We start from the raw sequence: 13,082 nt of genomic DNA on the forward strand, positions 1-13,082 counted from the left end.
GTAAGTTTACATATATTTCAAACATAGAAATAATTTATAAAAACCACTGAATTAATATAAAAGGAACATATCTATGAAACTAGATACTCAATTCACTTGATTATAAGTACCTGAAAGATACAGAAAAGTGGCTATACATTAAAAAAAAAAGCTTCAAGTGACAGCCATCAAAATATTCACAATAGTCATCTCTAGAAAATACAACTATGAATAGTTTTTCTTATCTTTTTTATTCTCACATTTTCTGTTTTTTTTTCTTTTATAATCAGAAAAATAGTAAGTCCTATTTTTTTAAAACTATTTTTTTTTTATATGGCCGCACCCATGGCTTATGGAAGTTCCTGGGCTACAACTGCAATGAGCTACAGCAATGCTGGATCCTTTACCCCACTGTGCCAGGATGGGAATTGAATCCACGCCTCTGTAGCAACCCAAGAAGTTGTAGTCAGATTCTTAGCCCACTGTGCCACAGTGGAAACTCCATGTTTTAGATTAGACACAAAGAAGAACTTCCTATTTATTGGTGCTATTATGCAAATAATAATAACAACAATAATAACCACAACTAGTATTCATTCAGCCCTCATTATGCGCTAGATATTTCTCTAAGCACTTTACATTACTTAATTTATATTTCTCTTAACAATCATATGAGATATATTTTATCATCCTTATTTTACAAATGAAGAAACTGAGGGTCAGAAAGCCTCAAGTTTCACAGAGTTAGAAACTGGTAGAATCAAAACTTGAAACTGGAACATAAACAATTAACTTCAATACTGTCTCTTTCTAAAAAAACTTATTTTCTCACTAACTAAATATACATAATAATTTATGTCTGGCTGACTTCTTAAATTTTTAATCCCTAAGGATATTTTTTATTAATCCTTCATGCAGAAAATTGTTTTGCTAAGAAAATGAATGAAGTCAGCATTTTTACATTCACCTAGAGAATAACATCCTTTGTATCTTAAGCAAAAATGAAAACGATAATTTTTTCAAAAAGTCACGTGAAGTCTTAAAAACAAGCAGCAGAAGGAAGAAGGGGAAGAAGGAATCACATCACTCAGGTATGGTGTTAAAGGTTCTAAACTGAGTCAAGAAATTAACCTTTTAACAATTGAATAGTATTTTAACATAAACCCACCCACATCATTCAATACATGATTTACCAAAGGAAGAATCTTCCCTTATCCAAATCATTTTATAAAAATGCCCTCTGGAATGCACTTCAGGCTTTTACTTTCCTCTGAAGGTCCTTAGGATTTGGTGGTGTTCCTGCCCTGTGCTGCACTGCCTGTTGCTTCTCATCAGAGAGGTATCTTCTGCAGGACCCTGAGGAAGGGGGCACAGTGTTCCAACTTCTCCCCCCAGCCTACACTTCCCCAGCCTCAAGCAAGCACACTGTTCTTAAAGTTGTCTCAGGATTCCTCTGTAGTAAAGACAAGAAAATTGACAAGGATGGCAAGAGCTCCCTCCAGGTTTTTACCTTGACCTGGTGGAAGGAAACATGTGGGTTTATATCAGCCAGGTGTGTGGATTAGAAAGGAAGTTGGCCATTGCCTATATAAACTTTGTTATAAAGCCCATGTCCTTCCATGATTGAGGAAATTAAAGAGAGTCTACCTGTTAATGTCTGTTAAAAAGTAGCAAGGGCTTATACAGCTCTGTAACACCGGTCTCTGATGAAAATTCTATTTGGATAAAATGTGGCAAGCTCCAAGCCTCAAGGAATGAGAATGGGTGCTGAGATCCTCTAAAGATTATCTCTAAATATAATATTATTGCTCATACAGTTCCCTCTTGTGGCTAAAGCATTTGCTAAAAAAAACAAACAAACAAAATCCAGCTGCCTAAGTTTCTACCGTCCTCTCTTAATTTACATATATTATAACAGTTACAGGCACTTCTAAATTTGTTCATCTTGAAAGCACTTATAACAACATCCCCAAGCAAAAGTTTCAAAACAAACTTATTCAAACCATATAACCGCCAGGTTAATGCAGGCATGAAGTTGAGTGTATGAAATCAAAGACAGTCAAGGTATTAAAACATGTGAACATACTAGTTAACACTTTACATTGCCATTAAACTTAACAAAGCAAGACTTTCCCAAGGCCCATGTTTGTCCCTGAGACTATATTAGGCACCACTGAAAGTTCAGTTAAAAAGGCCAGAGTCATGAGTTGAGAAACTATTCTTTAAGTATAGTAAAGTTGGCAAGAGAGCCTAATTCAGTTTAAGTTACTATGAAACACATTATACAGCATTATTTTATCCAGGCCATGGGTAAGCTATAAATCCTCCAAAATTATCTATATCCTTTCTGTCTTTTATTTACTTGTGGTTGCTTCCTCAATGTTCTATTGGGTACATGTTTGCATTTCTACCTGCTTCACTATTCACTTATTAATTGATGGATTTTCTGGGTTCTCTTACTTCTTATTAAACTTCAGACAAATACAAATTATTAAAAAATAGAGTGCAATTCCCGTTATGGCTCAGCAGTAATGAACCAAACTAGTATCCATTAGGATGTAGGTTTGATCCCTGGCTTCCCTCAGTGGGTTAAAGATCCATAATTGCTCTGAGCTGTAGTTTAGGTCACAGACGTGTCTCCTATCTGGTGGTGCTGTGGCTGTGGCATAGGCTGGCAGCTGCAGCTCAATTCGACCCCTAGCCTGGGAACTTCCATATACTGAAGATGTGGTCCAAAAAAAAGACAGACAAACAATTAAAAAGTGGAGCAAAAGAGAACTTCTGAAAAAAGCTTCACTAACCAAGCAGTGAAAGAACCACCTAGTGCATCAATAGTCAATAATTCAAAATCTTTCTCTTCTGTCTCACAAAGACACTGTCAGCTTCAAGAACAGGGAAATATCTATGAGGCTACTTCCTACAAAAGCAACCCTGTGCTCTCCTTCCAGCAATCATCCTTCACCTGTGTGCTCCTCCTTTGTGGACCCACCTTTCCTTTACTCTTGGTCTTTGTTTTGGTTCCCCGAGAAACAAGAATACACATGCAGGAGTTCCCCTTGTGTCGTAGCGGTTAACGAATCCGACTAGGAACCATGAGGTTGCGGGTTCGATCCCTGGCCTTGCTTAGTGGGTTAAGGATCCGGCGTTGTCAGGAGCTGTGGTGTAGGTCGCGGACACGGCTCAGATCCAGCATTTCTGTGGCTCTGGCGTAGGCCAGCAGCTACAGCTCTGATTCAACCCCTAGCCTGGGAACCTCCATATGCTGCGGGAGTGGCCCTAGAATAGGCAAAAAGACCAAAAAAAAAAAAAAAAAAGCACATGCAAATAGTCTATTTGGGCTTTGGTATCAGAAAACACCAGCAGGGGAAATAAGACAAGGAAGGGAAGACAGCCAATAAAGGGAGTGTTTTCAAGCATGTTAGCACTATGGGTAGCAGTGCTTAGTGTATCTGGGGAATTCTGGGAACCAGTGTAACACAATGCCTCTGAGTTATTGCACCTGAGAAGAGCTGGAGAGTAATACACCAACTCTTGCTAATTACTAGTTAAGAGTTGCTCAGGCAACATTAAATACTCCACACGCCCAGCCTCCTTGCTCACAGTTGGACTTCTAGCCACAAGAGAAAGCCATTGAAAGGTGGTGCGGTTGCTGGTAGTTGGTAAGGCCCCAAGGAGACATGGGCAGAGCACCAAGAGCATCTGCTTCACCGGTGTCTGAGATTCCAGTCTAGTTCACTGAGACCCATTATCGAAAGTCAGGTCTGGAGTTCCCATCGTGGCTCAGTGGTTAACGAATCCGACTAGGAACCATGTGGTTGCGGGTTCGATCCCTGGCCTTGCTCAGTGGATTAAGGATCCAGCGTTGCCGTGAGCTGTGGTGTAGGTCACAGACACGGCTCAGATCCCGCGTTACCGTGACTGTGGAATAGGCCGGCAGCTATAGCTCCGATTAGACCCCTAGCCTGGGAACCTCCATGTGCCACAAGAGCAGTCCTAGAAAAGGCAAAAAGACAAAAAAAAAAAAAAAAGTCAGGGCTCACACAACTGGAAAGATCAAAGTCTCTGGAGACTTGAAATCTGGGTTCTTAACTTCTTTGTTCTTCAAAATTCCACAAAGGATTGTTGTGGGGATTGAATAATGTAACTCATGTACAAGTACCTATTATTGTGATGGGCATATGGTATATATTTCCCAAAATGCTAGTTAGTCATATTATTCTTAACATCAGATCCCCTAATACCTGATCCTCTAAAACTGGACCAGACCTAATAATGTTCTGTTTGAACAGGTTACCCAGCAGTGACCCAGAAGTTCCAGTCTTGCTACTGGTGCAGCACTTAGCCTGGCATCAATGGGCAGAATTGGCAAAACCTCTTGGTCTCAATCCAACTGGTCTTGAAGACCTGGCCAGATGGAGCCCTGAATTGTCCTCAGAGGGGGTAAAGGTTATTTGAAGCTGAGGGGGTCTCAATTGATCCCACGAGAATAGATAGATCCCCAAAGGAAGTCTTAGGTTCTAGGGCAGGCCCACCTTGAAGCATGTTATTTGTCTACCCAGCCACTCAGACAGTCTTTAATTTTTTTTATGTTTATGAGAAAAAGTACGGTAGAAAAGAACTAGTATTCATCCTTCTCCATAACAAGTTCCAACACAAAAACATAACTGCCCTTTCAATAAGCAAGTATTTTTGGAATTCCTTAGTTCAAATGAAATTACATGGTTCACATGCTCAAGGCATTTTTTTTCCCCAACTGCTTTTCCTCCCTAGTCAGTGAAGACCAGACTTTTGAAAAAACTCAAACTTTCATTAAAGTTCAGCCATGTAGGATATAAAAGCTGGGTGGGTCCTGCTTAGATTTTTCTTTGTTGCTAAACATCTCTACCTAACTGACAGCAAGAACAGATTTTGGGGAGGGTTACAGAGGGAAAGGAGAGTTTCTGCAAAACAAAAACAAAAGGAAACTTTGAGAAAAAATTGTATCATATTTTCCAAAAAGCAAAATGCACTAATTTTTCAATTTTTAAGGTAGCATCTGAAATAAATGTATAGGAAATTTGTTTCAGTACAATGCTATGTTTTTCAAAATGGCTCATTGATAATAAATGTAATTGAAATTCTGATTTTTTTTTTTTTTTTGGTCTTTTGAGGGCCACATCCATGGCACATGGAGCATCCCAGGCTAGGGGGCTAGTCAGACCTGTAGCTGCTGACCTAAGCCACAGCCACAGTAACTCGGGATCCGAGCTGCATCTGCAAACTAAACCACAGTTCATGGCAATGCCGGAACCTCAACCCACTATGCAAGGCCAGGCATTGAACCTGCGTCCTCATGGATGCTAGTCAGATTTGTTTCTGCTGAGCCACAATGGGAACTCCAAAATTGCAAGTTTTAAAAAATGTTTAGCCGCTAATATTTACAGACCTTTGATTTTTAAAAAATGTTGCCTACTTTAATTAAAATAAACACATATACTCCAAAATAGACACTCAAAAGAGAATCTCCACATGGAAAGTGGATCTTAGAGACCCTGGGTTCATCTTCCCTTGGCCTCAGTGGAGGGCACTTTTTAAATATTGGCCTAAGGCAAGGCAGTAGACTGGTTTGATTCCAAAAGCACTTTTTTTTTTTGGTCTTTTTTGTCTTTTTAGGGCCATACCCAAGGCAAGTGGAGGTTCCCAGGCTAGGGACCAAATAGGAGCTGTAGCTGTTGGCCTAACTCACAGCCATAGCCATTCAAGATCCAAGCTGCATCTGTGACCTACACCACAGCTCATGGCAATGCAGGATCCTTAACCCACTGAGCAAGGCCAGGGATTGAACCCGCATCCTCTTGGATACTAAGTTTGGTTTGTTAACCATTGAGCCACTACAGGAACTCTCAAAAGCACTTTTTAATAAAATTCCTGTACCCTAATCTCTATCTCGGAGTCTGCTTCCCTGGGAACCCAATTTGTGGCAGTTACCCACAATCCAGGTGCACATTTCTAGTTACTTTAACTCCTCAAGTCTAAACCCAAAGGATTAAAGGAAGAGAAATTCAAAGCAGCCTATTAATGCCTGTATGTGGAACTGTCTCATGTTTCATGATTGGTGGTTTTAATGATCAATCACTCCCTTGCAGGAGGAAGTTAGCCTCTTTTTTGAGATCTCTGAATAATACCCATATCAGAATATAACCCAATAAATAGCACATTTATAAAAATGTGCGCTGGGGAACATTTTGTTGTAAACTATCTTAAAAAGAGTAAAAATAAATTAGCTAAAAAGAATAAAGATACTTAAAGAGAAATGAAAGAAGTACTGATATATCTCTATAAAAAATTCCTTTTTTTTTTGTCTTTTTCTGGGGCCACTCCCATGGCATATGGAGGTTCCCAGGCTAGGGGTCGAATCAGAGCTGTAGCCACCAGCCTACACCAGAGCCACAGCAACACGGGATCCGAGCCGCGTCTGCAACCTACACCACAGCTCACGGCAATGCCGGATCGTTAACCCACTGAGCAAGGGCAGGGATTGAACCCTCAACCTCATGGTTCCTAGTCGGATTCATTAACCACTGCGCCGTGACGGGAACTCCCTAAAAAAAAATTCTTGAAGAAGTTGACTATGAATCATATTTTGGTGAGTTAAATTATATTTTGGAGGGCCTGCTGTGGCTCAGTAGGTTAAGAACCCAACATCTTGTCCGTGAGTATAGAGGTTCAATCCCTAGCTTCGCTCAGTGGGTTAAAGTATCCAGCATTGCTGCAAGCTGCGGTGTATGTCGCAGATGTGGCTCAGATCTGGCATTGCTGTGGCTGTGGTGAAGGCTGGCAGCCACAGCTGCGATTCAACCCCTAGCCTGGGAACTTCCATATGCCTCAGGCGCAGCCTAAAAAAAAAAAAATCATATTTTAAAGTCAGTAGAAGCACTCATTATATAAAGATTTTTATGAGAAATAGAAAAAAATTGCAAATTTAAATCACTAACTTTCAACGTGTTCTTTTATGAAACTAGATTTTCACTCACTGAAATGATTGGAACTAAAGTAATTGTTATTCAAAATCTAAATCCACAGTGAAACATTTTAATATAAAATTGCACTCAACCGTTGGCTCAATGTTTTTAGATACACAGAGAGAAAAAGTCACTTCAGGTTACATATTGTGATAATGTTCTTGAGAAGATTAGCCTGATTCTTTCCCAATACTGGAACTTCATTGTATTATTATTGCTCAAAATAAATGCACTGGCAAAGACTTAGCATTCTCTTCCTTAAATAATTTTAATTCTAATGCTAAGTTTTGGTAATGGATTTAAAGTCCATCCTGGATGTCTCTCAGAATAGAGAAATGAAGGTTAGGAACTTACCCTCTTCTGCCAAAGAGTGGTTTCCCTTCCACCCCCCAACCCCACGGCTCTGGGTTAGTAGTCACAAAGTAACTTTGGTACCAGATTTGGATAGAGGATTTATCCTTAGCTCAAAGCCAGCAATTTATTTTTAAATAAAAGGAACATTTGGATGCAGTGTCCAAATTTAGATTGTGTTATAAACATTGAGGAGGAAATCAGTACTAAGATGATATCTACTTACAATGTAATGAGGAACTTCCTGTGGAGACTAATAATATAAGTACATCTGTTTTTGCAAAGCTACCTAAGCCTGTTTATATGCTATCATGAGACCTCAACAGGCACAAATCCATGCTCCAGGAATGTCCTTGGAGTGGAGGAATAACATGTACAAGGATTCAAAATATTGACATGAGCTCTCTTGAGAAAAGTTTCAGACGCATAAGGATATTTCTTAAAAATAGGCTTCTAGGTTACAAGTCATTCACTTCTCTGGGCCTCTTAGACTTTTGTGAAGAGACAGAGACATTTTGTGCCCAATACAGAAGGTGGCAGTGAAGGAGATCCTTATACTGAGGAGATCCCCGCAGGCCCAGAGCTCCTCCAACCCCTTTCAGATTGTCTGCTTCAGCTTCTCCAACTTTTGGTGGGGGTGTGTGTTTAACTCCATGACGAACGGCACCAGAGATTTGGGAGTGGGGAGAGACTAGGGGAGATTCCAGTCCATCTTTGTGAGCTCCAGTGTGTCCTTGCTTCCCCTAATTCAAATCCTGCCTCCTGTCCTGTGGAGGTAGCTCTAACATCAGATAGCAAGAGGAACAGCCTCACATAAACAGTACAACCAGCTTCCATAATTGCAAAAGGCCAAAACCCTATAAAAATCTCTTACTGTGTTTATTTCTTACATTGCTCTGTTTCTCTGAACAAACCCTGACTGACAGATGTGGGTCAGATTTTGCTTTTGTTTTTTTTTTTTTTACTATTATAAAAATGCCGAGGGGGAGGGTGTGGGATGGATTGAAAATTTTCAGTTAATAGATGCAAACTATTGACTTTGGAATGGATAAGCAATGAGATCCTGCTGTATAGCGCTGGGAACTATATCTAGTCACTTATGATGGATTATGATAATGCGAGAAAAAAGAATGTATATATGTGTGTGTAACTGGGTCACTTTGCTGTATAGTAGAAAACTGACAGAACACTGTAAACCAGCTATAATGGAAAAAATAAAAATTATTATAAAATTTTTAAAAAGTAATACACAATGGAATACTACTCAGCTATAAAAAAGAATGAAATAATGCCATTTGCAGCAACATGGATGGAACTAGAGACTCTCATGCTGAGTGAAGCAAGTCAGAAAGAGAAAGACAAACACCATATGATATCACATATCTGGAATCTAATATATGGCACAAATGAAACTTCCCACAGAAAAGAAAATCATGGACTTGGAGAATAGACTTGTGGTTGCCAAGGGGGAGGAGGAGGGAGTGGGGTGGACTGGGAGCTTGGGGTTAATAGATGTAAACTATTGCCTTGGGAATGGATTAGCAATGAGATCCTGCTGTGTAGCACTGGGAACTATGTCTAGTCACTTATTATGGAGCAGGATAATGTGAGAAAATAGAATATGTACATGTATGTGTAACTGGGTCACCATGCTGTACAGTAGAAAAAAATTGTATTGGGGAAATAACAATTTAAAAAAATAAAATAGTTTGGTCATAGATTCTAACAAAAAATTTTTTTTAATTTAAAAAGTAAAATTTAAAAAAATGCCACTATAAACATTCATGTTTGTGTTTTCTGCACTTTTGCAAGAATCCTTTTATAATATATACCTAAGAGTATATATTCCTGGATTGTAGGACATTCTAATGCTTCAATTACAATATAATACTAAATTCTATTCCTGAGTAGTTATGACAATTTATACTCACATCAGCATTAAATGTTCCTCATAATCCAAGGCTTTGCAACTATTTAGTGTAGTTATACTTGTTAACTTTTGGCCACCTGAAGAGTGTAATATGGTTTCTTACTGTTATTTTCATTAACATTTATATGATTACTAGTATACAGGAAAATTTTTGTGTATTTCTCTTCTCCACATTTTCTCTTCTGCAAAATGATTGTTCTTGTCTTTTACCCATTTTCTATGGCATTGTTTGATGTTTAATTATCGAGATACAGAAAGAATTCTTTATATGTTCTGGAAACAAATCCTTTAGGGTAATATGCAGTGGTGTGCTGGCACTGGCATGCACAGTCTCACAAGAGTGATTTTGTACATCTCTTCCGTGAGTGTGTTTAGCGGCATCATGTTGGTAGCTTGAAATAGGCCATGATGGGGTTATTTCCTCCATTGTAATCTTCAAACCCTACAAATCATGGCTTTTTCCTTTGGAAGGCTACTTTTAAAATATTTACAAGCACACCACTAGTTGTATATGTTGGAAATATTTTCTATTGGTTTGTGGCTTGTCTACAAATTTTTTATGGGGTCTTTTGAAGAATAGAAATCCTTAATTTTAGTAGAGTCAAATTTGTCAACCTTTTCAGTTTTCAGTTGTGGATAAGATTTTTGTGTGTGTGTGCTTAAGAAATTCTTTTCAAAGACATAAAGATCTTATTCTATATTTTCTTTTAGATATTTAAACAATCAGCTTTCCCATCTAAATCTTTAATCCAGCTAGAATTGATTTCCTATATACCCATGAGGTAGGAATCTGATTTCATGTTCTCCCCTATATTGTTCCAGCATCACTTATATTGTGTCCATAAGTATGTGAATCTACTTCTGGAATCTCTACGTTTCCATTAATCTAGTAATGTCTATTGCAGCATTAGCACCACACTCTCTTCATTCTTACAACTTTATAATTAAAATTTTGAAATCAGCACAAGTCCTCCCACCTTATTCTTCTCCAACAGAAGAGTCTTTCTTTGTTAAATATTGACTTTTATCCATCTGTACAAATTTTAGAATCAGTTTATCAGTTTTAGGGGGTGGGGGAAATCCTCTTGGGATTTGGAATTAGAGTACATTGCATCTGTAGATCAAATTGGGAGAACTGACAACTTTGCTGGAATCTTCCTACTGAAATCTTCTACCATGTATTTCTGTGATAAGTCTTCCTTGATGTTTATCAAGTAGAGTATTATAATTTATTTCATATAGGCCTTATACAACTTCATTAGGTAGCTCATATTTTTTATTGTTATGGCAAACAGCATTTTTCCCAAAACTATATTTTCTCCTTGTTACCAATGCTTAGAAATAGATTTGATTTTATTTATTGGGCTTCTATTCAGCCATGTTGCTGAGCTCTGTTATTATTACTAACCATTTGCTTGTAGATTCTTTGGGACTCTCCACGTAGGCAACTCTATCCTTATGAATAAAGACCAATATTTCCAATATTTCCAATATTTCTACATTCTACCACTTTTCCCTATCTTGTGCTTATTTATTTATTTATTTATTTATTTATTTATTTATTTATTTATTTATTTATTTATGTTTTTAGGGCCCCACCAGCAGCATATGTAAGTTCCCAGGCTAGGGGTTGAACAACACCGGATCCAAGCCATATCGGCAACCTACACAGGCAAAGCTGGGTCTCTTAACCCACTTTTAAGGCCAGGGATCGAACACGCATCTTCATGGATACTAGTTGGGTTCATTAGCACTGAGCCACGATGGAACTCTTTTTCGTTTATTTTTCTGCACTTGCTGGAAATCCAGTATAAAAATAATGCTGAATACAAAATGGATATCCTTATTTTGCTCCTGATTTTTTTATGGTCTGCTCCTCATTTTTTCTTCACTAGGAATATTGTTGGCTACATATTTTAGATGCTTGTAGTTTCTTTCCTCTTTAATCTATCAGTGTAGTGAATTATATTTGTTTATATTCTAATGTTTAACTATCTTGCATTTCTGAATGAGCCCAATTTGTTTATATTATATATTTTTAAGATAAACTCTTGAGTTTTTATTATTCGTATTTTATTTGATTTTTGTACCTATGTTTTTCAATGAGAAGAGTTCATAGTATTTCTTTATTGTACTGTCTTTGCTTGGTTTTGATACAAGGTTATATTAATCTCATAGGAAGAATGGTATCATAGTCCTTCTTCTTCTGTTCTCTGAAACAGTTTTACAGATTGAAATGATCTCTTCCTTAAAAACCTGGTATAGCTAATTTTTGAAAATATCTGGGCTTAATATTTCCTTTGTAGGAAGACTAAAATATTGACTATGCTTCTTTAGTAGTTGTAAGACAATTCAGGTTCTCTATTTTTTGAGTAAGTTCAGTTAAATTAGATTTTTCTAGGAATTTTGCTTTTCCCTTATGTTTGCAAATGTTTGACCAAAAGGATACATTTTTTAAAAATCTTTGCATTATCTTCGATTATGTCCATTATACTCCCAATATTGCTTATTTGTTCTTTCTCTCCTTTTTTCTCTTGATCAATCTCAGCAGAGATTTCTCTTTAAAACAAAACTTTTAATTTTAAAGGATTTTATCTTTTCATCTTTGTTTACATTTCCATTAACTTCTTTTTTTTTTCTCCCCCATCTCAGGCAGCTTTCTTTGCCTATTTCCATGATATAATTTCTCTCCCTCACCTTCCTAAGTGTGCCTTATGGTAGTTATGGCCTCTTTCAGTCTCTCAGTACCACCTGCAGTTTCCACGGGGAGATAACGCAGTTGGCCATTTATTTATTTATTTATATTGTTAATACTCAATGAGTTTATTACATTTGTAGTTGTACAATGATCACCACAATCCAATTTTATAGCATTTCCATCCCACACCCCCAGAACATCCCCCCATCCCACAAACTGTCTTCTTTGGAAACCATAAGTTTTCTAAGTCTGTGAGTCAGTATCTGCTCTGCAAAGAAGTTCATTGTGTCCTTTTTTCAGATTCCACATGTCAGTGATAGCATTTGATGTTGGTGTCTCATTGTATGGCTGACGTCACTTAGCATGATAATTTCTAGGCCCATCCATGTTGCTAAAAATGCCAGTATTTCGTTCCTTTTAATGGCTGAGTAATATTCCATTGTGTATATGTACCACCTCTTCTTGATCCACTCCTCTGTTGATGGACATTTAGGTTGTTTCCATGTCTTGGCTATTGAAAATAGTGCTGCAATGAATATTGGAGTCCATGCGTCTTTTTGAGTCATGGTTTTCTCTGGCCCAGGAGTGGGATTGCTGGATCAAATGGTAGTTCAATTTTTAGTTTTCTGAGGAATCTCCATACTGCTGTCCACAGTGGTTGAACCAATTTGCAATCTCACCAGCAGTGTACTAGTGTTCCTTTTTCTCCACACCCTCTCCAGCACTTATTGTTTGTAGACTTTTTGATGATGGCCATTCCAGCCAGTGTAAGGTGGTACCTCATAGTGGGGTTTTATTTATTTATTTATTTTTTAATATACATTTTTTATTATTCAAAGAATTTATCACATCTGTAGTTGTACAATGATCATTACAATCCAATTTCACAGGATTTCCATCCCATAACCCAAGCACATCCCCCCACCCCCCAAACTGTCTCCTCCAGAGACCAAAAGGTTTTCAATGTCTATGAGTCAGCATCTGTTCTGCAAAGACGTTCAGTCTGTCCTTTTTTCAGATTCCACATGTCACTGAAATCATTTGATGTTGGTGTCTCATTGTATGGCTGACTTCTCATAGTGGTTTTGATTTGCATTTCTCTAATAATGAGTGATGTTGAACA

This window comes from Phacochoerus africanus, chromosome 2, assembly GCF_016906955.1.
Source record: "Phacochoerus africanus isolate WHEZ1 chromosome 2, ROS_Pafr_v1, whole genome shotgun sequence".
Classification (NCBI taxonomy): Eukaryota; Metazoa; Chordata; class Mammalia; order Artiodactyla; family Suidae; genus Phacochoerus; species Phacochoerus africanus.